The sequence below is a fragment of the Chrysemys picta genome, chromosome 3 (genome assembly GCF_011386835.1).
Source record: "Chrysemys picta bellii isolate R12L10 chromosome 3, ASM1138683v2, whole genome shotgun sequence".
Lineage (NCBI taxonomy): Eukaryota > Metazoa > Chordata > Testudines > Emydidae > Chrysemys > Chrysemys picta.
The window spans coordinates 27,722,098-27,748,403 of NC_088793.1; the positions used below are offsets into that span (position 1 = coordinate 27,722,098).

General features: G+C 40.6%; 1 protein-coding gene and 1 long non-coding RNA gene across 33 annotated transcripts in view; one reads left to right on the top strand and one right to left on the bottom strand.

The window, feature by feature from the left end:
* The window catches only part of LOC122173548 (uncharacterized), a 133,497-nt gene extending 109,779 nt beyond the window's left edge, over positions 1–23,718 (bottom strand). For both annotated transcript variants that reach the window (XR_010599415.1, XR_010599414.1), the window contains exon 1: positions 23,643–23,718. This is a non-coding gene — a long non-coding RNA (uncharacterized LOC122173548). The remainder of the gene's footprint in view (positions 1–23,642) is intronic.
* Positions 8,598–26,306, top strand: part of CYRIA (CYFIP related Rac1 interactor A) — a 73,126-nt gene continuing 55,417 nt past the window's right edge. For 15 of the 31 annotated variants that reach the window (XR_010599402.1, XR_010599405.1, XR_010599406.1 and 12 more), the window contains exon 1: positions 8,618–8,769. The gene's annotated coding sequence lies outside the window, so the exon portion shown is untranslated. Of the gene's footprint in view, positions 8,770–21,968; positions 22,107–24,201; positions 26,102–26,306 lie in introns of those variants that run through there. The other 16 variants (XR_010599404.1, XM_065587661.1, XR_010599409.1 and 13 more) reach the window with 11 other exon arrangements.

Genomic DNA, 26,306 nt, shown 5'->3' on the forward strand with positions numbered 1-26,306 from the left:
TTGCATGTATAACATATTGATAAATAATTGTCAATCAATTACACTGGTCTACAATTTTTGAGAAGTCGTCCTCTTCAGAGATAAAATGTGCTATTTATTATGTATTTTGATGTGCTGAATTCAAATATGACAATTAAAACAACTGATTGGCTACTGTTTCTAAGATATTTAAGTTTTTACATTTTATGTCTATGTATATTGTGTAGATAGTAGAGTTTTAATCATAAATTATAAACCTAGGTCTTTTCATGTGTTTATGATTGCTTTACATGATAATATTTCACCTGTCCTGTTTATGTAACACTTTAAAAATCAGCAAAAGGGTTATATAAATAAAATTTATTATGAAACAAAAGGCAAAAACTATTCTGTACATAGTTTAGTCCTATTCAGTGTCTACCCGGCGGTTCTTGGCTTGTCTCTTGTATTCATTAAATGGAGCATCTCTTGTCACTGTCCAGCAATAGTCTGCAAGCATTGATGGGCTCCATTTGCCCTGATAGCGTTTCTCCATTGTTGCAATGTCCTGGTGAAATCGCTCGCCGTGCTCGTCGCTCACTGCTCCGCAGTTCGGTGGAAAAAAAATCTAGATGAGAGTGCAAAAAATGGATCTTTAGTGACATGTTGCAACCAAGGCTTTTGTATGCCTTGAGGAGGTTTTCCACCAACAACCTGTAATTGTCTGCCTTGTTGTTTCTGAGAAAATTTATTGCCACTAACTGGAAGGCTTTCCATACCGTCTTTTCCTTGCCACGCAGTGCATGGTCAAATGCATCATCTCGAAGAAGTTAACAAATCTGAGGACCAACAAAGACACCTTCCTTTATCTTAGCTTCACTTAACCTTGGAAATTTTCCACGGAGGTACTTGAAAGCTGCTTGTGTTTTGTCAATGGCCTTGACAAAGTTCTTCATCAGTCCCAACTTGATGTGTAAGGGTGGTAACAAAATCTTCCTTGATTCAACAAGTGGTGGATGCTGAACAGTTTTCCTCCCAGGCTTCAATGACTGTCGGAGTGGCCAATCTTTCTTGATGTAGTGGGAATCTCTTGCACGACTATCCCATTCGCAGAGAAACCAGCAGTACTTTGTGTATCCAGTCTGCAGACCAAGCAAGAGAGCAACAACCTTCAAATCTCCACAAAGCTGCCACTGATGTTGGTCATAGTTTATGCACCTCAAAAGTTGTTTCATGTTGTCATAGGTTTCCTTCATATGGACTGCATGACCAACTGGAATTGATGGCAAAACATTGCCATTATGCAGTAAAACAGCTTTAAGACTCATCTGGATCATGAACGATGTTGAGGGCTGCCATCACACCATCGATGTTGTTGCAGGCTACAAGAGCACCTTCCATGAAGAAGAATGGGACAAGATCCTTTTGACGGTCACGGAACATGGAAACCCTAACATCACCTGCCAGGAGATTCCACTGCTGTAGTCTGGAGCCCAACAGCTCTGCCTTACTCTTGGGTAGTTCCAAATCCCTGACAAGGTCATTCAGTTCACCTTATGTTATGAGGTGTGGTTCAGAGGAGGAGGATGGGAGAAAATGTGGGTCCTGTGACATTGATGGTTCAGGACCAGAAGTTTCATCCTCTTCCTCTTCCTCATCTGACTCAAGCGAGAATGATTCTGGTGCATCAGGAATCGGCAGTCCTTCTCCGTGGGGTACTGGGCGTATAGCTGATGGAATGTTTGATACTGAACAGTCCACTTTTTCTTCTTTGACACACCTTTTCCAAGTGGAGGCACCATGCAGAAGTAACAATTGCTGGTATGATCTGTTGGCTCTCTCCAAATCATTGGCACTACAAAAGGCATAGATTTCCTTTCCCTGTTCAACCACTGGCGAAGATTTGTTGCACAAGTGTTGCAGCATATGTGTGGGGCCCACCTCTTGTCCTGATCTCCAATTCTGCAGCCAAAATAAAGGTGATGATAGGCTTTCTTAACCATAGTGGTTATATTGTGCTTTTGTGATGCAAAAGTCACTTCACCACAAACAAAGCAGAAGTTATCTGCACTGTTCACACAAGTACGAGGCATCTCTGCTCACTTTGGCTAAACAGAAATGTGTCCCTTTGCAAAATCAAACACTGACAAATAAGAGAGCACGACACTGTCTGATTTCTAGAGTTGATATAGGGCAATTTGTTCAGCAGAGTGATGTAAGCTTCATTATGATTGCATCATCCATGGCTTCTAGGAATAACATGATGCAATTCATATCATGTATGACGCAATACCAGCTTCAGATTGCATCATTCATTGTTTTGCCTAAAAAGCAAGTTCTGTCCAAACCCAGTCATAGATTTATTCATAGATCCAGTCAAAGATGTATATTAGTCATTTCTGGTTTAAATTGAGATCCCTTCCCTTTATAACTCACTTATCCATATACTGACCCAATAGCATATCTTGAAAACTAGAGCCAATCAACAATTTTAAGCATCATTTTCATTCTCAGTGACCCAAAATTAGTAAAATTTGACTACAAATTTGACTGCTGTAGAGCAGTGTTACCAATTCATTAAAATAACAAGAGGGGAACATATTTCTCCTTCTCTTTTAACAGGTTTATAACAAGAACTGTGCAATAAACAAAAACTAAACTTTACTGTCAATACTAACAACATTTACTTGTGGTTCTTCAGTTTTCTTTTTTACTGTTATCTCTGTTTTAATTCAATTTCCAATTTAAAACAATATATACACCACTACCTCGATATAACGTGACCCGACATAACACAAATTCGGATATAACGCAGTAACACAGTGCTTTTGGGGGCGGGGCTGCGCACTCCGGTGGATCAAAGCAAGTTCAATAAAATGTGGTGGTTTCACCTAAAACGTGCTAAGATTTTTTGGCTCCCAAGGACAGCATTATATCGAGGTAGAGGTGTATTTGTCTTCCATTATAACAGACCCATATTACTGTGCATACATGTATATTTTATTCATCCATCTCAATAAAAGTGCATTTGATTTTAAAATTTATTCTTATAATGGCTCCAAAATATTATGTTGTAAATCGAAATTGGTTTCACCAAGTCTGGAACCACTTCTGAAGCATAAAGACTTAAATGGAAAAAAAAAAAGTTTTCCAGCACTGTATCGGATTTAAAATAGCCAGCATTAGGTGAGACACAAAAGGCCTGCCAGAGACAACTGGTCAGATTCAAAGTGTTTATTCTTCTCTAATACTGATATCATTTTGTATCTGTTGATTGGGTAGGTGGTTAGAGTGTAGTGTAGTGCTCTTAATGTCAAGGTCTTAAACTTAATACAGAAGAAGAATGGTCCAGTGGTTATCGCACTGGCCTGGTACTTGAGAGACCAGGGTTCAATTTCCTGCTTTTTGTGTGACCTTGGCCTCCCTTTGCCCCTTCCCTATCTGTAAAATGTGGGTAATAGTACTTTCTTGCCTCAGAAGGGCGTTGTGAGGACAAACACATTAAAGATTATAAGGAGCTTAGACACTATGGTGTTGGGGTCCACTAAGTATGCCTTACATTGATATCCTCTTAGTATCTAATACTATCCCCTCCATTCATCTCATGTATTCTAGTTAGGTACTGAAGAAATCTGGGGTTTTAAAAGAAAAGTTCACTTATGGCCATGATGTGGCAAAGCAAGTAGAGCTATAGTAGCTTCAGCAAACCTAACATACTGCTTTTATGTGGATGAAGGGCTACAGCAGGGGTTCTCAAACTTTTTTTGTTGGGCTTCCCTTTGAAAATATTTCAGGCTGTGACTCCCCCCCCCCCCCAAGTCATAGCAAATTACTGTACATACTCATAAGAGCACTAAATGAAGCATGTAATTATTATCCCTGCAGTCAAAGACGCTGAAGACTTTCAAAAAGTGTAAAGCAATAGTTTTCAGGAATAAATATGTGGACATTTAAGAAACACAATTTTTGGGGAGGTGCAATAGACAACAGGACAAAGTTTGGGGAGCTGGAAGCCTTTTCCAATGATTTTGGCAATAATCATAACATTGTCCCAAGGATTGTGGCTTTATACGCAACTATATACAATAAGTTTCCAGATACTTAATGAGAATGTGCTGCTTTTTTAAGGACAATTATTTTAATCCAGAGAACTGATATCCTTACATCAGTTTTGCCCAGTATATATTCTTTAGGTACATCAAAGCTGAGAAACCAGATTGCATAAGTAAGTGGTTGGAAATGGGAGAAGCACATGACTTGCTGCAGTTGAGATTTGGGTATAGGCTGCTTTGAGAGAAACTCAGAAGTCAGCCAGAGGCTGGGATTGGAATTGCTGCTTCAGAACGGAATCACATGAGATGTCAATCAATTTCTCTTGAGTTTTCAAGTTGAGTTTTATTAGGAGAAAACTGGCAGCCAAATGGATTTCTTATCCAATTAAATGTGGTTAGGTCATAATCAGCAAAATATTTTAGAAACTGGGCTCAGAGTGTAGAGACATGTTCAGTTACATGTTCTTGTATATCCCCAATAGTGACATCATTGGATGAGAATTCCAGGAGATTGTTCAGCGTTGAAAATATTTGAAAATTTTTGTTGTTGACTTGTGACTTCCACAGATCCAGTTTTTAGCAAAGGCATTAATTTTGTCATTGAGTTTGAGAATGTAAGTTTCTTTTCCTTGCAGTGACTCATTCAATGAATTTAAACAATCAAAAATGTCTGATAGATATGCGAGTGCTGCCAGCCATTTGATGTCACTTAAATGCTTCGTCGGGGAGGAATCCACTTCAGTCAGAAACAAACGCACTGCATCTCTCAATTCAAACAGATGAGTTAGAACTCTTTCCTGTGTCAGCCAGCGAACCTCTGTGTGCAGTAATAAGTGCTAATGCTCCAATCCCATTTCTCCAAAGAGACTTTTAAAAAGTCGTGAATTCAGTGGCTTTACTTTAATAAAAATAACAATTGCTACAGCTTAATTCAAAATTGATTTAAGATAGGGATCCATGTTCCTGCAGCAAGAGCCTCCCTGTGAATCATTCAGTATCTACTAGGCTTCTAGGGCCACTTCTGTAAGTCTGCCGAGAAGTCCATTCTTGGTACCAGGCATAGCTTTTGCAGCATCAGTGCAGATTCCTACACAGCTGTTCCAGTTAATGTGTTCCCCCATTATAAAGGCATCAAGGAGCTTAAATATTTCCTCTCCCATGGTATATGTCGGCAGTGCCTTGCAGAAGAGAAAGTCTTCTTTACCTGTGTTTTCTCAAATGTACTGAACATAGACCAGTAACTGTGCTGCTCCTGAAACACCAGTGGATTCATCAATCTGTAAGGAAAAGAACTTGCTCTTTTTAATCCTTTCCATCACTTGCTCTCGTATGTCATTGAACATATTGTCAATACGACAACTCATTGTATCATTTGATAGTGGAATAGAGCTCAGCTGAGTGGCAGAATCTTTGTCAATCATAATCTCACATATTTGTTTAGCTGCAGGAAGAATAAGAGAAGCTTTTTTGCCCTGGTGATTAAAATTTAAACAGCATAAGACGCCTCCAGAGTTTTGGGTGTCACAGTTGCTTATTTACGTATAACAGTTTTTTGTTTGTTCATGAAGATTTCTTTTAAAAAATTCCACAGACTTCTCAATGTATATAAGTCACTAAATTTTATTTGGTTTTCGGCTGTTATTGACCAAAACTTCACTGCACAAAACACACCGGGGACTTGGAATGTCTTCTGAGCCAGTGTAAGTAAATCCAAATGCCAAATAAAAACCAGTATTTTCTGGTTTTTGGGCTTTTTTACCACACTTATGATTCCTAACTCTTGTTCTTCACCATCTATGTCGACTTCAGCTCTCCTCTTCAAGCCATGTACAATAAAATGATCCATTTTAACAAAATTAATTTATTTAAGAAATTACAGTACTGTATTTTTTTTTAATTTTTGCTACCTTTTTTTCCTGCTTTTAGAGTGGGGGCTGGCTGTCTTCAACAATATGTATCTCTTCTGCCAAGTGGAGCAAGCAGCAACCAGGGCAGGATTCAATATCTAGGGGTTCTTTTTCAACAATGCAACACAGAACCAGTTTGAGCCCCCACGTAGTAACCTGGGAAAATTACACACCGCCCCTGGGCACCTCTGAGATGCAATACTTCCCCACTCGCAAGCACAGAGTCTGAGTGTAGAAAAAAAACTTTAAATAAAAGGAGAGAAGTCACCCAATATTAATTAGGGAAAATGCCACAAGCAGGATTCATAATCATAAAACTGTGAGCAGGGTGCCCACCCAGACTGCGTGGGGCAGTGCCTTCCATCTCATGTTCTTGAGGTCTACAGCCAAAAGTTCCTTTTCTGTGCCTGTCTCTGTTGGTTAATGAGGACCCCGGGGTTCAGAGGTGCATATGTGTGTCAGTACAGCTCTCACCCAGGGAAGAGGGCACGTTGCTTGCTTTGCCATCTGAGCGCCTGCTCTGGTTTGCTGCCCAGCCGCCTCGCCAGCTCACTGCCAGTCACCTTCTGCAGCCACCTGCCTCTCTGCTGTGACCTCTGCAGGTCAGTCTCATAGGCCTTGGCTACACTCATGGATGCACAGCGCTGCCGTGGCAGCGCTGCCTCGGCAGCGCTGTGAAGCGCGAGTGTAGTCGCACCGCCAGTGCTGCGAGAGCTCTCTCGCAGCACTGCAAGTACTCCACCTCTCCGAGGGGAATAGCTTGCAGCGCTGCATTCGCTGCGCTCAGGGGGGGTGTTTTTTCACACCCCTGAGCGCAGCAAGTGCAGCGCTGTGAATTGCCAGTGTAGCCAAAGCCAGTGCTTGTCAGCTCTTTGCAGGCTGGGCAGAAACACTGCCCCATCAGAAGCAATTTCACCTCTCATTTGAGCACTTTAACATAACAAAAAGGCTCCTACAAAAGCTTATTTAGCTCTATCTTTGAACAGTGGGGAGGAATAGGTTAAACCAGGCTGGGGAACCTTAGGGAATGTCCACATTTCCTAGCTAGGACACCTGTCCCCACCTCTCTTACTTTCACAGGGCTCTGGCATTAGAGCCCCTGGCTTAACAAGGTTCTTTCAGCGGAGGGTGACCCCCTCATTTGGGACAAGTTAAGCACAATTCTGTTCCCCTTTATTCGTACAATAACGACAACAACAACACTGATAACAGCATTTCACTACCCCTGCAAGTGATTTGTAACCCAACACCAGCCAAAGTTGATTACTTTGAGCAACACTGCTCTATCTGCTGGATATCTAAGCAGAGTAGGGGTGTTTATGTAAATACAGTCTGCTCCTGAAGTCTCTCCCCTGCCCAGCTAGCTGTCAGGGGAGAATTCATTTAAACCCTGCTTACAAATATGCTACAAAAGGGTCACATTCCATGACAACAAGGCCGTTGCTTAGGGAAGTGACACAATCACAACAGCCTTGTTGTCATGGAACGCCCAGCTCAGAAGGCAGAGCCACTGCCAGCAGCAGTGCAGAAGTTTGGGTGGCTTGATATGCTATTGCTACCTTTACTTCTGCGATGCTGCTGGTGGCAGCGCTGCCTTCGGAGCTGGCCAGCAGCTGTCAGTCTTCCCCCTTTTGGGCTGGGGCCCCCCGTTTGAGAAATGTTGGGCTAGAGAATCCATTTAGCAGCAGTTCCGACCTTCCCAGCATCATACACAGCCCCAAAATAGGCATCCCAAATCTTGACTTCTCTTATCCATTAGAACTACTCCAGTTCCAGTCATAGGTGTTGTCTTCACTACAGATTTTATCAGGTTAGAATACAACTGTGAGGTTTGTAAAGTCTGTGCAACAATTTAAATATTTTGGTTCAGTGTTGAGCTATGATGGAAATCTGACTCTGGATGTTAGAAGTCACAAGAAGAGCACTTGATGCAAATGGAGGGAGCTGACGGGAATTCTCTGTGACAAGAATATGCAAAGAAAACTAAAAAAACACGATTAGGTCAGCCATGACGTATGGGTCGGAATGATGGCCAATGAGGCAGAGAGAAGAACAACTGTTTCACGCTGCCAAAATGGGAATGCTTTGTGCATGCTGGGTGAGATGAGCGCTGATAAGCTATGCAATGAAATGGTACCTGCCATGACGGTAGAAAATAGGGTGACCAGATGTCCCGATTTTATAGGGACAGTCCCGATTTTGGGGTCTTTTTCTAATATAAGCTCCTATTACCCACCCACCCCCGTCCTGATTTTTCACACTTGCTGTCTGTTCACCCTACCGGAAAAGCTGAGGAAATATTGAATGAGAAGGCTGGTGTCAGTGTGTGGTTTACTCCTCCGCTCACACTGGGGCTGAGGGGTCCCAGTGCCTGTTTCCCCCCCTTACACTGGGATTGGTGAGTCCCAGTGCCTGTCCCCCCTTTACGCCGGGTTTTGGGGTTTCCAGTACCAGTTTCCCCCCTTACACTGCAGTTGGGGGGCGTGGGGGTGTCCCAGAGCCTGTTCCGCCCCCTTACCCGGGCTTTGGGGAAGGTCCCAGGTCCTATTCTCTCTCTCTCTCTCTCCCCCCCCCCCCCCCGGGTTTGGTTGGTCCCAGTGCCCGGTGTCTGCCCGTTAGCTCGGTGAGGGGGAAGGTGGGACTCCGCTGCCCTGTCTGTCAGGGGCGAGGAGGCGGGGCTGGGGGCGAAGTGCCCGCCCATAGCGGGCTGGGCGGCTGTGATAGGTCAGCAGGCGGAGGGGGTGGTGCAGTGTGAGCCGCGCCCCCTTGGCTGGGCGGGCGCTGGGGCTGCTGTCGCGCGCGGAGGCAGCGTTGGTGCGGGTGCCTGCTGCCGGCGGAGCACAGCGGCTCAGGTAAGGCGTGAGCGGGTTGCGGCCAGGCGAGGTCCCTCCGCCCCGCGCGGGGAGAGGTGGCGTTGGGCCCGCGTCGCCGCTTGCGTTGCCCCGGGAGACCGTGGGGGTGGGCGCTGGGACATGTGGGCGCAGACCAGGATACGGCCGCGCTCTTCCCTGCGAGCTGCCCCCGCCTCGGAGTCCAGCCTCACCCGCCGGGGGGGTCCTGCTGGCTCCGGGCTTCCCCCCACCTCATTCGCCGCGAAGGCGGGTGGCAACCAGCGTACTGGGCTGCTGCTCCCCCCGCCACTTCACTGGGGTTTGGGTGGGGAATGTGGGGCTAGCCCGGGTCTCTTCCCCTGTTATTCGGGGTGGGGCGGGGGGCCGCAGGGCCCAGTCTGCTCCCCCTCCCCGCGTACCCGGGGGCCGCAGGGCCTGGTCTGCTCTCCTGGAGCACCCGTGGGACCCCAGTGAGGGGTTAGCACCGCACAGACACTTAAGCAAATAGGTGGGCAGTCACCTCCTCAAAGAGCTGACACATTTATTTCAAACTATAGCAGGTGGATGAGGCAAGCAGAAGTAGGGTGTGTGGGGGAATAATGCACACGTATTTAGATGGTTGAAGGAGAGGGTCCTTCACGTCCACTGGGCTCTATGTCTAATTTTTTTCCTCCTTTATTATAGTTTGTGCATCCAGCACACTGCAAAATGTATTTTACGCTTTGAACTCCCCATTTGCCTATAAATAGGGTGAGGCAGTACCAACCTGAGACTCCATTTCCCCCTCTTTGAAAAACAAAATTTACTTTGTTTTTATTGTCCCCCTTTGAATCATTGAGACTGGGGACAATGCAGGGACGTTTTATCCGTTATACTGGTATAGTTATATCTGTATAAGCCCTGTGAGGACATTCCTATTCTGGTATTAGGTTGGTTTTCTCTTTTAGCTTAAACCTTCTTTCAAAGTGTAATGTAAACTAAACCAAAAACTGCCTCTTGCACCAGAATGAAGAGTATACTGTCGGTATACCTACTGGTTTTAATTCATTCTCGGGTTATACTGAAAAAAATGTTTCCTTCTAGCTGCTGGTGACATTTGACTGTAAAGTGTCTCGAGAAGGCTTTTCTTAGACTAAACATGAGAATACTGAAGTTAGTTATGAGGATGGGTGGAAAAGACTTCTGTAACATTGACTCCACCTTCCTGGTTGAATCCCTAAACCCCTTTCTGTATAGTGATGTTTCTGACATTGAACTGATACCACACTTGATTTTACTCATTTTTTAAAATTTAGCTTCAAGGCAGTCTCCGTTTTATTGTATTGATCTGGCTTTCAGTATGCTAAACTCTCAGCATTCCTGTTTTATGTACTGACATCCTGTGTATGTTCCATAAAGCGCTAGGAAGACTTTCACTTTTCATTTTTCTCCCTTTTTTATTTTCATGTTGTCCTGTCTTTTTTTTTTATTATTTTGATTTTTCCCTTCCCTTTTCCTAGCATCTCCGCATCTGCTTAGTTAGAAATGTATAATAATCTAAACCTCATTTTCACTTTGAGCTCCTACCTGGAGGAATGAAATCCATTTGTGACATAAGATTGCCTTTTGAGTACCTAGCACTTGCCTACAAAGAAACAGAGAAACCTCATGCGAGGTGGAGAAAAATAAAGCTAATTCCTTGCCTGTTTTGTAAGGTGTGATGTTATTAAATGTTCCTTTTTGGTAAAATGTAGAGAATATTTGTACACCAGCAATTTTGTCATTTTTCTCTTAGACATGATTTCTGTATGAATATGAAGTTTCTTTACTAACTCCCCATATGTTTAGTTTAAATAAAACTATGAATCCCTATAGAGATCAGGAATTTCTTAAACCTCCCAAGGCTATACTGTAATTTGTTCATGGGTATAAAAGAAAATTACAGATTATATGAGAGTAACATTAAGAGCTTGACCTAAACCCACAAAAGTGGAAACTAACAGTTAAGGCTAAAATTCTTCCAAACACTACATTTTTGCCTAACTACTGCAGCACATCTGGTTTATAAGATTATACCTAAATGCAGCTAACTATATCTAAGCGTTTCACTCATTCCTTTGCGTTCTGAGTACTTCATATTTTAGTGCACTCCCTTTTTAATTTCCCTTTATGCTACCCTCTTGTATCCTTTATGTAGTAACTCTTGAATTCCTGTTTCCTTCCACCCCCAATTTAAAAAAAAAATCCATACATTAGAAGCCATTAAAAAGTGAGTACTTGTTAGTCAAAAGAAAGGTAATACATAGGGGGATACTATAGTAATGTTGGATTACTTGGATACCATTGCATAGTAACCATTGGCAAACATTGACACTCTAATGGTGGTCAGAGTAGTTGTAATTGTCATAGTGCTGGGGAGATTCTTTATTGTCAGTGTGCTGAGGTTTAGAATGTCTTCATAACACTGCTTTATATGCTCTGCTTTTCTCAGGCCAAAAAACCATGTTGTTTAAAATTAGTGTTTAAAAATACATCTCCAAAGTATCTGGACTACACAGTGCAAATCATTTAGACTAGAATGAAAATTTCCACCTTAAAATAGAAGTCCTTTTTTGCTGATGTACAAATAACCTCAAACTGGTTGGTCCTCTCCTATCAGTCACATTTATATGCAAAATCTGAATATCCTGTAATAATAGCTTTTAATGTAATTTGTTTGTGTTGGGCATGATGCAAAGTGCCAGTGGCCTTCTTTAAAACCATTTTAATGACTACATTCAGAAACTCCCTTTCAGCTGCATACATAAAGTTTGATCGTTCATTTGCTAATTCATGTAATAATATTCAAAATCACAACACTTCCATTGCATTAGAAAGGTAAGAATACTGATATTAAAATATGAGTTGTGCGCTTTTATTTGTAAATCAAAAACAGTTTATTAAGGGTTGGTGTTTTGTTTTGTTTTTAATATAGAGCATTTATACAAAGCGCTTTACAATAGTTAACTAACGGTACAAACAACGTTTGGAAAGATCAGTAAGTGGTCCGCCGAGACCCTCAGGAATTTTTAAGTGGTTTGCGGGGGAAAAAAAAGTTTGAGAACCACTGGTCTACGATACAATTCTGCTAGTATAGTAGTTCTGGGTAGAATGGTCTATCAGCAGTCCTGTTTGTTGTGGCCCTTTATTGTGGTAATAAAAATTGGCCCAGTTTGTGAACGTATTCCTACTTTGATCTGGAGGACAATATTGATGTGGTTTGATAATGATTGATTGTATAGGTTGTGGAGATTCCTGGGTTTAGTTCTCTAGTGCTCTGTGGTGACTTGTCAATTAATGAGTCATAATTGGGCCTTAGATTTTGCATTCATAAACCTTCCTACTCCATTTACTCCTGGGGGAATTCTGCATCAAAAATTTAAAAATTCTGTACCAAAAAATTAAAAATTCTGCGCACCATATTTTAAAATTCTGCATATTTTATTTGTCAAAGTAACACAATATAATTATGCCAGTTTCAATTATTTTGGTAATTTATTTCACAATATCTCTCAGTAAGTATGCCTGTAACAATACAGACCAAATAAAAAAGATTCTGGTAATTTTTTTTTTTTTTTTTGTCAAATAGATTCCTTACTAGGCACATTAATACAGAACTTTGAGTAATTAATTTAAATTACAATACATAACTGTCTTTCCTTCACCTGTCAGAAACAGTGCAAAGGCTTGGGAGAGTCAGGGGTAATGGAGGAGCTGAGAGAGGGTGAAGGAGCCTGGAGTGAACCTGGAGGGTTGTTGGGTGTGGGTGGGAGAAGTATGGAACAGGTTTTTTGGGTGGAAGGGAGAGGTGGGATTGTGAGGGAGTTGGGAAGCATCCCCTATGCAGACCCTGGCTGACTCCAAGCCTCTCCCATTCAGTCAGGCACATGGGCCCCATCCCCACACCCTCATGGGTCTCTGCAGCCTCCCTCCCCATGTGGCCTTGCACCCCCACTCTCATTCAGCCCCTGGCTCAATCCTGTCACCCCACAGGCTCCTGAGCCCACACCCCAATGTGTCCCCGCACTAGCCATTCTGAACCCCAGTCTGTGACCTCCCCCAGCAGCCTTGTGTGCCCCACTCTGTCTGTCCTAATGTGACTCCATGGGGAGGGTGCTGTGATGAACTTCTATTCTTGGGAGAATTCTGCGCCACTGTGCATGCACAGAATTTTTTTTCCCCCACAGAAAATACATTCTGCCCCAGAAGTGTTTCCGTTTTTCCTTTTGACAACTAGAGGCCGCGGTGGTGTCAGAACAGCTGGCTGGGTTCATGCTGCTGGCTGTTCCAATGCCACAGCAACTTCTGGTGGGCAAAAGGTGGAAAGGAACTGCAGCACTTTTTGGGCAGAATGTATTTTCTGCAGGAAAAATAAGAATTCTGCAGGACACATGAATTCTGCACATGCGCAATGGTGCAAAATTTCCCCAGGAGTATCCATTATCTTGTTGTGGTGTTTCAGTGTTCTTAAGGGGGGAATGTAGGCATACACTGGCATTTTAGGACATAGCAGGTCCATGGTGTACTGTAGTTCCTCGATGCTTTCATTTTGAAGTAAATTTATGAGTAATGCATGGTTTAGAGGCTTTTTTAGTTGGAGTTTTACCTGGAAAACATGGCATTTTTCTCTCTCTCTAGATTGCCTTGTAGGGGCCTTGTGCTTTAGTAAGTCTAAGGCAAGACTTGGCCAGATTATGACAAGATGATTTGTATACCAACTGGCTTTTTTTTTTTTTTCTTTCTTGAAGGTTTTTAGTGAGAGCTCTGGGTAAGAGCACAGTTTGAGCAGTGTATGTGTAGGTTGAACATGTCTGGATTGATACCGTGGTCCTTTCTGCTATCTTGTCACTTGAAGGCATCTGTTTGAACATGTAGTTTTTTGTTTCACAGAGAATGGATTGGTATATATGCTAATTAATCCACCATCATTTCCATTTTGCAGAAGCCCAAAGTTCCATCCAGGATGTCACATTGAAGAAAAGCTCTGTGTAAGCTCAAAAGCTTGTCTCTTTCACCAACTGGCACTGGTCCAATAAAATATATTCCCTCACCCACCTTGTATCTCTGATATCCTTGGACCAACACAGCTACATCAACACTGCATAGATTGACTCAAAGGTTTTTGGGGGGAAAGAGAAGCTTGAAATGCACTTCCTAATTTCTGTTTTTTTTTTATATGTTGATTACCATTCTGTAGTGCCAAGATGGGGAACATCTGTTTTGGGTTTTGTGTAGTCCGATGATATTGGCTAGTCTTTTGATGATAATCAAGTAACTTGAATATCTTACTGATGATCCTTCTAATACAGAAGAATCTGTTTTTTGAGGGCTGAAGCAGTCCCAGCATGGTGGTTAGCTCCTATGATCCTGTCTCCGGTAAATGGACTCCAGAACTATGTTGAAACAGCTCCTATAAGTCTTATTACTGTGCACACCTAGAAGTTTGAATTTCTCCTTTAATATATTATTTGGGACTTGTTGGATCTAATTTTCTGTGGATTTTATTTGAATTAATAGATTGCAATAGAAATGTCTTAAGTCAGGTTTCATAGGCTCCAAGGCCAGAAGGGACCATTATGATCATGTAATTTGACCTCCTGTATAACATAGGCCACAGATCATTTCTTAAATAATTCCTAGAATATATCTTTTAGAAAAACATCTAATCTTGATTGATAAGTTATCAGTGATGGAGAATTGAACATGAACCTAGGTAATTTGTTCCAGTGGTTAATTACCCTCACTGTCAAATTTACACCTTATTTCCAGTCTGAATTTGTCTAGCTGCAACTACCAGCCATTGGATTGCATTATATCTTTCTCTGGTAGGCTGAAGAGCCCATTATTATATATTTATTCCTCATGTAGATAATTATAGTCTGTAGTCAAGTTACCTGCTGTCCTTCTCTTTGTTAAGCTCAATCATTATAAGGCATATTTTTTAATCCTTAATCATGGCTCATCTCTGAACCCTCTCCAATTTATCAACATCCTTCTTGAATTGTGGGCATGAGAACTGGACACGGTATTTCAGCTGTGGTTGTACTAGTCCCCACAGAGGTAAAATAACCTTTGTACTCCTACTCCAGATTCCCCTGTTCATGCTTCCCAGGATGACATTACTTCTTTTGGCTACAGCATCATATTGGGAGCTCATGTTCAGAATGTTATCCAGCATGACCCCCAAATCTTTCTAAGAGTCACTACTTCCCAGGATAGATTCTCCTATTCTGTAAGTATGGCCTGCATTCTTTGTCCCTATATGCATACACTTGCATTTAGTCATATTAAAATGCTTATTGTTTGCTTGTGCCCCGTTTACTAAGTGATCTATATCGCTCTGAATCAGTGACCTGTCCTCCTCATTATTTACCACTCCAACTTGTGTGTCATCTTCAAACTTTATCAGTGATGATTTTGAGTTTTATCTTCCAGGTCATTGATAAAATGTTAAATATTGTAGGGCCAAAAACTGACCCCTGTGGGATGCCACTGAAAACACACCCACTCAGTGATGATTCCCTGTTTAGAATTACTTTTTGAGATCTATCGCAGTTTTTAATCCATTTAATGTGTGCTATGATAATTGTATATCATTCTGGTTTTTAAATCAAAATACGGTGCAGTACCAAGTCAAATATCTTACAAAAGTTTGAGTATATTATGTCAGCACTTTTACCTTTATCAACCAAATTTATAATCTCATCAAAAAAATTATCAAGTTAGTTTGACAAGATCTATTTTTCCATAAACTCATGTTGATTTACATTAATTCTACTACTCTCCTTAAATTCTTATTAACTGAGTCCTGTTATCTTACTGGGATTGATGTCAGGCTGACGGGCCTATAATTACTGAGGTAATCCCATTTACCCTTTATAAAAATTGACACAATATTAGCTTTCTTCCAGTCTTCTGGAACTTCCCCGGTGTTCCAAGTCTGATTGAAAATCATCATTAATCTTCCAATGACTTCCTCAGCTAGCTCTCTTAAAATTCTTGGATGCAAGTTTTCTGGACTTGCTGATTTTAAAAATGTCTGTCTTTATTAGCTTTTGTTTAATATCCTCCAGAGGTACTAGTAGGATGAAGAGTATTTTTATTGCATGATGACACTACATAATCTTTTCCTTCAAATACAAAACAGAAATATTTACTGAGCACTTCTGACTTTTTTGAATTATTATTGATAATGTAGTGTTATGGTCCCATATTATTGTCAGATTTCTCTTTTTCCTAATATATTAAAAAAAACAACTCCTTATTGTCCTTAACTTTGCTGACCATAGATTTCTTCTTGTGTCCCTTGGCTTCCCTAATCAGTTTTCTATAATTTCTAAGTTCTGGTTTATATTTCTAAAAATGAGCTTTCCCTTTCTTTGGTATATATTATTTTTAACTTTTTTTGTACCTGTCTTCACTTCCCCTCTAAGTCAAATTGTGCTGTGTGGTTTTTTTTTTTTTTTTTTAAGTTTTCTTCCTGAATTGTGGCTTTTTGAGAATCTGGTAAGGTGTTTTTAAATGATTTCCAATTATCATTCACATTGTTTTGAGTCAGTTCTTCCTTCTAGCTAACTGGCTCATGACTGTTTTCAGCTTTGTGTAATTGGCCCCGTTAAAGCAATAAATATAATATATATTACTGGGTTGGACTCATTCTGCTTGCACGTTATAAATATGACCAAGTCATGATCACTTGTACCTAAGCTAATATTAATTTTTAATTCTATGATCAGCTCCTTGTTAGGACAAGTTCTACACTAATAAAAATTTCCCATGTTGACAGTACAATTTTGTTAGTTGGGAAATTGTAATCTGTAATGTTTAGAAATTCCGAAAAATTTTTAGTACTGGCAGCATGAGACCTCCAACGTGTATCATTTAAATCGAAGCCCCCCCATAATCACATACCTTTTCTCCTGTGTATATGGATAAGTGCATAAGGAGGCGGTTATCCTTTTCCCTGTTGTGACTTGGTGGTCTGTAGCAGACACTAACTAATACTGTATCTTGTACTTTATCTGTTAGAACATTGGTTCATAAGCATTCAAGATCATTTTCTTCTGAGTTATCAGTAACTCAGGAACAGGGCGGAAGGATTTTCTCATAGTATTTAATATTATTTGTTTAAATGGCTTGTTTCTAGATTGGATCTGGAAGTTGGAATTGGTAGGATTATTTCTCTTCTGAGTTGTCATTATTTCTAGAAACTATTTGTGTCTAATGCTGCTTCAGCCTGATAATCCCCTCCCTCAGTGTAATTTGATTTCCTCTGTTAGCGCGTTATTATGTAATTTTGTAGTTCTGCAGTTCTCAAACTGTGGTGTAGCCTGCTGGTGGCTTCCATAGAGGAGGTTCTATGCTGTTTGTGCCTTGTTTTCAGATCTGAAGGGCTTGGACATCTGTAGAAGCAGCAACAAGGCAGAGCCACCATAATTGCCTCCAGTAGAAGCAGCTCCTGCATAGAAGAGGAAATGGGAGCTGTTCTGTATTCATCTACATTACATCTTTAATATCAGTAATGTAAGCTCTAGCATAGACTATGCTTAGGCATTTTCAGCACAGTCTCAGAGTAGGGTTTCACAACATGGTAATGAAAATGTCAGACCCTATCTACTCTGGTGCTGGCACTGCTATCACCAATGCAACTGTATCAGTGCTGGATAGTGGGTATGAAATTCTGTAGTGTAGACAAGGCCTCGGAGACAGGAACTGTCATCTACCAGTGAGAATGGAGCTACCAATTGTCTCAGGAGCTGTCAGTGAGACAGGAGCAACCTCTACCACTACATAGCTCTCTTGTGGTAGTCCCCTTCTTCCTGCACATAGGTTTGGAGGTGAGACCTCCTATGAGGTAAATAGAAAGGAACATAAACACTGCCAAATTAAGTGTAAAAATGTAATAAGAAAAGCCAAAGAGGAGTTTGAAGAACGGTTAGCCAAAAACTCAAAAGGTAATAACAAAATGTTTAAGTACATCAGAAGCAGGAAGCCTGCTAAACAACCAGTGGGGCCCCTGGACGATCGAGATACAAAAGGAGTGCTTAAAGATGATAGTCATTGCGGAGAAACTAAATGGATTCTTTGCTTCTGTCTTCATGGCTGAGGATGTTAGGGAGATTCCCAAACCTGAGCCGGCTTTTGTAGGTGACAAATCAGAGGAATTGTCACAGATTGAGGTGTCGCTAGAGGAGATTTTGAAATTAATTGATAAACTTAACAGTAACAAGTCACCGGGACCAGATGGCATTCAACCAAGAGTTCTGAAAGAACTCAAATGTGAAGTTGCAGAACTATTAACTAGGGTTTGTAACCTGTCCTTTAAATCGACAACTGTACCCAATGACGGGAAGATAGCTAATGTAATGCCAGTATTTAAAGAGGGCTCTAGAGGTGATCCCAGCAATTACAGACTGGTAAGGCTAACGTCCGTACCGGGCAAATTAGTTGAAACAATAGTAAAAAATAAAATTGTCAGAAGAACATAAATTGTTGGGCGAAAGTCAACATGGTTTCTGTAAAGGGAAATTGTGTCTTACTAAACTATTAGAGTTCTTTGAAGGGATCAACAAACATGTGGACAAGGGGGATCCAGTGGACATAGTGTACTTAGATTTCCAGAAAGCCTTTGACAAGGTCCCTCACCAAAGGCTCTTACATAAATTAAGTTGTCATGGGATAAGAAGGAAGGTCCTTTCATGGATTGAGAACTAGTTAAAAGACTGAGAACAAAGGGCAGGAATAAATGGTAAATTCTCAGAATGGAGAGGGGTAACAAGTGGTGTCCCCTGAGGGTCAGTCCTAGGACCAATCCTATTCAACTTATTCATAAATGATCTGGAGAAAGGGGTAAAAAGTGAAGTGGCAAAGTTTGCAGATGATACTAAACTGCTCAAGGTAGTTAAGACCAAAGCAGACTGTGAAGAACTTCAAAAAGATCTCACAAAACTAAGTGATTGGGCAACAAAATGGCAAATGAAATTTAATGTGGATAAATGTAAAGGAATGCACATTGGAAGAAATAACCCCAACTATACATACAATATGATGGGAGCTAATTTAGCTACAATGAATCAGGAAAAAGATCTTGGCGTCATCGTGGATAGTTCTCTAAAGACGTCCATGCAGTGTGCAGCGGTGGTCAAAAAAGCAAACAGGATGTTAGGAATCATTAAAAAGGGGATAGAAAATATGATGGAGAGTATCTTATTACCCTTATATAAATCCATGGTATGCGCACATCTTGAATACTGCATACAGGTGTGGTCTCCTCATCTCAAAAAAGATATACTGGCACTAGAAAAGGTTCAGAGAAGGGCAACTAAAATGATTAGGGGTTTGGAACGGGTCCCATATGAGGAGAGATTAAAGAGGCTAGGACTTTTCAGCTTGGAAAAGAGGAGACTAAGGGGGGATATGATAGAGGTATATAAAATCATGAGTGATGTAGAGAAAGTAAATAAGGAAAAGTTATTTACTTGTTCCCATAATACAAGAACTAGGGGCCATCAAATGAAATTAATGGGCACAGGTTTAAAACAAATAAAAGGAAGTTCTTCTTGTGGAACTCCTTGCCTGAGGAGGTTGTTAAGGCTAGGACTATAACAGAGTTTAAAAGAGAACTGGATAAATTCATGGAGGTTATGTCCATTAATGGATATTAGCTAGGATGGGTAAGGAAGGGTGTCCCTAGCCTCTGTTTGTCAGAGGGTGGAGATGGATGGCAGGAGAGAGATCACTTACTTAATCATTGACTGTTGGGCTCACTCCCTCTGAGGCACCTGGCATTGGCCACTGTCGGTAGACAGGATACTGGGCTAGATGGACCTTTGGTCTAACCCAGTATCGCCGTTCTTATGGATGTGGCAGACCAGAATTTCAGGGGAGTGGAGAAATAGTTGCAGGTAGCTAGGGGGGAAGTGTGACTTCCCTCCAATAGAAGGACAAAATAACAAATATAGAAAACACAGTAAACAATATCTAAGTACTTTCCTAATGTTACATTTCCATATAAACAATTGCAATTACTACAAGGACAGTTAGTGATTACAAATGAGATCAGGACTGGGATATTGGAAAACGGTGTCCATGAGATTCTCTCAAAGATAGTCCATGCTAGGAACATTTGAGAACCCCTGTTAGTGTTATCGGTATTAGTGTCTATATGGTGTATGTCTTGAGGTTCTTTATAGTTTTTCTTTATATTTTTGCATCAAATATTACCTCTTTTAAAATTTTTCTGTTGTGTGCTTTTAATAATTTGTTGCTGGATTTCAGATTTTGAAGTGAGTTTGGGCTCTATTGTTTAACTGATTAATTTTTTTATGAGTAGAGAGGCTCATGAATGTTTTCCTTTTAATTGTATAAGTTTTATGGACAGATCATAAAGGTTTTAGGTGTGTGGCTAGTTGCTTATCCATTAATATAATGGGTGTAAAACTAGTTATATTTTGACAAGCATGGTTGGGATTTGACTATTTATTTGTTCATTATGTCATAGATAGTCACACATTGTCTTTTATTGAACTAAAAGTAAATCTACCTAAAAAAATCCCCTTTTATTCTGCTACTGAAGAACGCTGTGGGCTGCTAAGTCCTTACAGTCTGAGTCACCACAAATGTAGTAAATGTTAATAGTTTTGTGAACGCAGTTACATTCTGTATGATGTTTTATTTATAAATCAAAGGGTTACTGTCAGGTTAAAAATCAAATTTAAGAAGCATATTCCTTGCTTATGTTTGAAATCATATTTGATTATTAAACCAATTAAAAAACATTTTTCACTATTTATGCTGCTAAATGCAAAGAGCAAATCCTATGGCTATAAAAATTTGACTAGTAAGTTTCTAACAAATTTCACTTTCAGGTTCTCATGTACTAGCAGTGATAGGCCTGGGGGGGGGGGGAAAAAGTGGTGGTTTTTTTTTTTTTTTTAAACTGGTCACCAACCCTGCATTTTGAATCATATTTGACCTGACAGTGTCCCTTGTTAAAAGTTTGCATCTCTTTCAGTTAGTTTTAAGGACCAGAGACTTTACCGGAAAAGCTGGTCTGCTCGCAGAGTTGGGGTTACTAAGCACACCGTTAGTTGTGGGCCTCTTTAAGATCCTGATCTGTGGAGGAGGACCTGAGGGAAGGCTGTCATCCTGAATGACAATCGGCACTTTGGGAGGAGATTTTGATTTTCTGCTTTCCTTTTGTGTAATCTTCAGTTTCTTTTCCAACAGTCTATCTATTTCCCCGCTGGCAGCCGCCTCCTCCCAGCTCTCCGCGACCTCCTCATCTTCCATTTTAACTCTCCTCCGCCGCCGCCGCGCCAGCCTGCTCTGCTATTTCAAATGCTTACACATGTTCTTAACTTTAAGACTTGGCCTGTGATCCTGCAAACACTTACACTTGGTTAACTTTAACTGTTTGCTGCATCAGTGGCCAAGAAAGCAGGGACAGCTTGGTTACAATATTAAGTGAAAATAGCTGAGTAACAACAGGTGGATTTTGGATCTGAGTCTGCAGCCCACATCCTATGGGGCTGGTGGCTAGGTTGGACCTATAAGTAATCTGTATAAGCAGCTGTAGTTAGGCAAATGTGTGCGTGTCAGGAGCATCATCATATGAGTGGGGCCAGGCTTCCTAATTGTCATCTGAGTTACTGAGGCCCCAAACTGAACTTTGTCTTGTTAATAATGCAGAACAACAAAACTCATTGAAGGTATGTGGAATGGCATTTACCTTTCTATAGTTTGGAGCCTTAAGTTGACAATGTCTTCTAGAAGGTCAAAGTTTTGTAAACTACATTATTAGTCTCTTTTCTGGTCCTGTTTTGTTGAGCTGCATTTGTTCAACAAAAGGATGTGGAGGCAGACACCAAAACATTATAGAACACATATAGGAATGTAGAATAGTAAATACTGTATTACGCAGTTTTGCATTTTACTTACAGTTCTGAGTCAGTATATCTGATTCCAAAAGATAAATTCATATACTAGTGATATGGCATTAATAATTGTATTTGCTTACCTGTCCTGCATCTTTTAGTTTTTAAAGTGTAGCCAGGAAATCATGACATATTTTGTGACCAGTAACTACGTATGTATTAGAAAAAAATGTTGATTGATTTTCAAGTTCTACGTTTGTGCTTTGTGTATGCACTGTTTTTTTTTTTTTCCACTGAGATAGGGATGAGTGAGTAGTAGAGCTGCTCACAACATCCTAATTCATATGCCAGTGCTGAAGGGAGCAGTTCTTGTAGTGGTGCTGACTTCCTTCTATTCTTTTGCCCATAAAAGGAGAAAAACGCTACCATATGACTTGCACTGGAGAGAATCACAAGGCAAAAAATGTATGTTTTAAAAATCGCTTTAGGAAGTTTATTCTGTTACATTGCTTGCTGTATTCTATTTTATGTAAACATGTCTAAAGTAACTCAGATATTTTTTTTTGGTCCCCTCCCTCCCCCCTGAGTTTTGTGCATCTTGGTTGGTAACAATTTTTTTTAAAAAGAGAGACCATATTACTGCTCAAGTGAAGAATAGATTTAATTCTTCCTGGGAATACTTGATAGTAACACCTTCAATGAAGATCTGCAGAATTTAAATATATTTTGTTTTGTTTTTTTGTTAAACAACTTTGAACTAAAGGCCCAATTGTTCGTTCTTTCCCTTTGAGAGAAGATTCTGATGGGCGTGGGGGAGGGCTGGGTGTAAAGAGGGTGGAAGGTAAATACCAGCTCTTTCACCAAGCCATTTCTAAACCTCGCAGAAACATTTCTCCTGGGGCTGAGAGGAACAGCTTTCCAGAGCATTCTTCCATCCTGTGTCAGTGACTATCTACACACACACAATCACTTAAGAATCACTTGGATTTTACAGAGTATCATGCAGTTTTGTCAATAGCATTGTTGTTTTGGCTACTTTAAACTAAAATAGATCTGAAATTTTAAAATATGTAGCGAAAAGCTGTGATTGTAGATTGTCAGCTGTAGAAAATCATTCCATTGTGTGAATATTTGCAAATTCAACTTGTCAAAAAATTACACATATATTGCATATTGGGGATCAGATTCTTTCCTGCCTTGCAACCCTTTGTAATCATTTATACTCCTGCAAAGTGGGTTACAGCATTTTTTTTTTTTTTTTTTTTTTTGACTATGCCAGTGATATTCAGACCTCAGTGGTTCAGGAGCCAAATTAATGATCAACATTACCCAAAAGAGCCACTGTAGTGTGAATTCATTGTTTCATTTACTTTAGTAGTATATATTCATGTTTAAATAATATGACGGAGAAATATTTAGTGTGTGTATAATATATCTATAAAAATTCTCTCAGCAAAATAACTGACCAAGTATTATTATTTTATCACTATAATTGGTTAATAACATAGTAAAAGCATCCTAATTGGTTGTTAATTAAATCAGTGTTTTAATATCGTGCTGCAAATAGCTGCAGGAGACACATTAAAGAGCCACTTACTTAGTCTGAGTATGACTGAACTAGGCAGTATTTGATACCCACTTTGTACCTTGTGTAGCCATTTATGTAAACCACTGGAAAATCACACCACTGGCAATTAAAGTGCCATTGCTTTATTTCTTTTAATCAGAATCGAGGGGAAACTTTTATATTAACTATGAAATTAAAATCTTAAAAATCTAGAGCCTGGTGCCTTTTTGTTTAGGAATAAAACGTTCTTTAACAAATTGGTATTAACAAACAAAGAGGATTAGCTGGTCTGAAGTAACTGCTATAGTCTACATCTATTAATCTGTTTTGGAAACAAGTGAAAACATAAGTAGATGTCATTCCCCCTCCACCCCCCATTATTCATAAACAGTAGCAAACATACAGCCTCCTAAAAATTGGTGGTTTTATTTTACCTTCTCATTAGCTTCTCAAAGAGATCAAGTGTCCTCTCCAGATCCCCACATAACAACCAGCCAACTTAATGAGTGGCAATGGAAGGCTGTACTGTCAGCTGCTCTAAATTGGCATACCGTCATTGACGCTAGTGGACCTATGCCAATTTACAGCAACTAACAATTTGGCCCAGAGTCTCTTCTGGTATTGGAAGCAATCCAGGGTGATTAGAATAAGGAGTCAGATGCTCAGATACAATAGAGATGGGCACATTAGTTATTTTTATTATTAAACAGAGATTGAGAATTTCCAGGCTTCTAAAAATTCACTTAAAATTCCAGTTATTCCCCACAGTGCCAAAAGTGTAGAGAGACTGTTGCCTTTGATCACTGCAATATGTAGATTGATATACACTAGCTGAGGATCAGGACCTTTAACTTTTGTCATCTAACAAAATATTGCAAACCTCTAATCACATTTTTAACTAAATGTAAAAAGGAGCTGCTGGGTACCTATGTGGAATACCTGGAAACTCAAAAAGATACTGTCTGCTGTGTCCCTGGTTAATTTTCAGAATTCTTGCTTCTGAAAAGCAATGTCTCCAGAAATGGAATTGCAGCAACCCTCACTCAAGAGTATTATGAGAAGTATCACTTTTCAGGAGATTGTGATTCACAAACTTCCCATTGATGCTGTGGGGTAAGCTATGACCGGTTTATTTCTAGACTTTTCAGATGATTGGCTATAGGCATCCAGCACAACAACCATGGCTATCGGAGGAGGCCTTCCAGATAATTAAATTGAAGGCCGCAGCCCGCCAGCGTGATGATAAGCACACTCCTAATCAGCTGAAGTGAAAATTTAACACCCTGACACTCTGCAATTGCGAGGCATATTATAACCAAGTGGCGGATGATGTCAAATTTGGCTTGAAGCCAGCATTTCATGCCATTCGCAATCTCAGCGGTCAAGAGGTAGTCACTACAAACTGCATCCTGAATGACAACCAAGGCCATCCATATAAATCGGATGATTACCTTCTCTCATGGGTATTCTATTTCACATTTGGGGACAATGTATACCTTCAAGTCAGCGGCACTGCTATGGGTACCCACATGGCCCCACAGTATGCCAACATTTTTATGGCTGACTTAGAACAATGGTTCCTCAGCTCTCGTCCCCAAACCCCCTATTCTACTTGCACTACATTGATGACATCTTCATCATCTGGACCCATGGAAAAGAAGCCCTTGAGGAATTCTACCATGATTTCAACAATTTCCATCCTACCACCAACCTCAGCCTGGACCAGTCCACACAAGAGATCCACTTCCTGGACACTACACTGCTAATAAGCGATGGTCACATAAACACCACCCTATACCGGAAACCAACTGACTGCTATACTTACCTACATGCCTCCAGCTTTCATCCAGACCACATCACACGATCCATTGTCTACAGCCAAGCTCTAAGATACAATCGCATTTGCTCCAATCCCTCAGATAGAGATCTTGTAGGTGTTTGTCTCTATCAAGCATTCTTAAAACTACAATACCCACCTGCTGAAGTGAAGAAACAGATTGACAGAGTCAGAAGAATTCCCAGAAGTCACCTACTACAGGACAGGCCCAACAAAGTAAGTAACAGAACGCCACTAGCTGTCACCTTCAGCCCCCAACTAAAACCTCTCCAATGCATCATCAAGGATCTACAACCTATCCTGAAGGACTGTCCTTCACTCTCAGAGATCTTGGGAGACAGGCCTGTCCTTGCTTACAGACAGCCCCCCAACCTGAAGCAAATACTCACCAGCAACCACACATCCCACAACAAAAACACTAACCCAGGAACCTATCTTTGCAACAAAACCTGTTGCAAACTCTGTCCACATATCTATTCAAGGAACACCATCGTAGGACCTAATCACATCAGCCACACCATCAGGGGCTCGTTCACCTGCACATCTACCAATGTGATGTGTGCCAGCCATGCCCCTCTGCCATGTACATTGGCCAAACCAGACAGTCTCTACGCAAAATAATAAATGGACACAAATCAGACGTCAAGAATTATAACATTCAAAAACCAGTTGGAGAACACTTCAAGCTCCCTGGACACTCCAATTACAGGCCTAAAAGTGGCAATTCTTCAACAAAAAAACTTCAGAAACACACTCCAGCGAGAAACTGCAGAACTGGAACTAATTTGCAAACTGGACACCATTAAATTAGGCTTGAATAAAGACTGGGAGTGGATGGGTCATTACACAAACTAAAAACTATTTTCCCCGTGCTAATTTTTCCCCTACTGTTACTCACATCATCTTGTCAACTGTTTGAAATGGGCCATCTTGATTATCACTACAAATGTTTTTTTTTTTTCTCCTGCTGATATCCCACCTTAATTGATTAGTCTTGTTGGGCAAATTGCAGTTTCTGCCTAGATGTCTAGAAGGCTGTGGAGCATCTATACAGAGGTAGGGTTTAGCTCATGCCACAGAAGTGTTGCTTTTTAATATATCTGTTTTCCAGAAAATGGTTTCCACTATTCATTCTGAACATCTCTGAAAAATCTACTGTTGAGTGCTGTAACCTACTGATGACTTCAAAATTCTGGCTATGATATTCCAAGACCTTTTTTGAGGCTGGCATAGAATGACTAATTAGAATTATTGTTTGTTT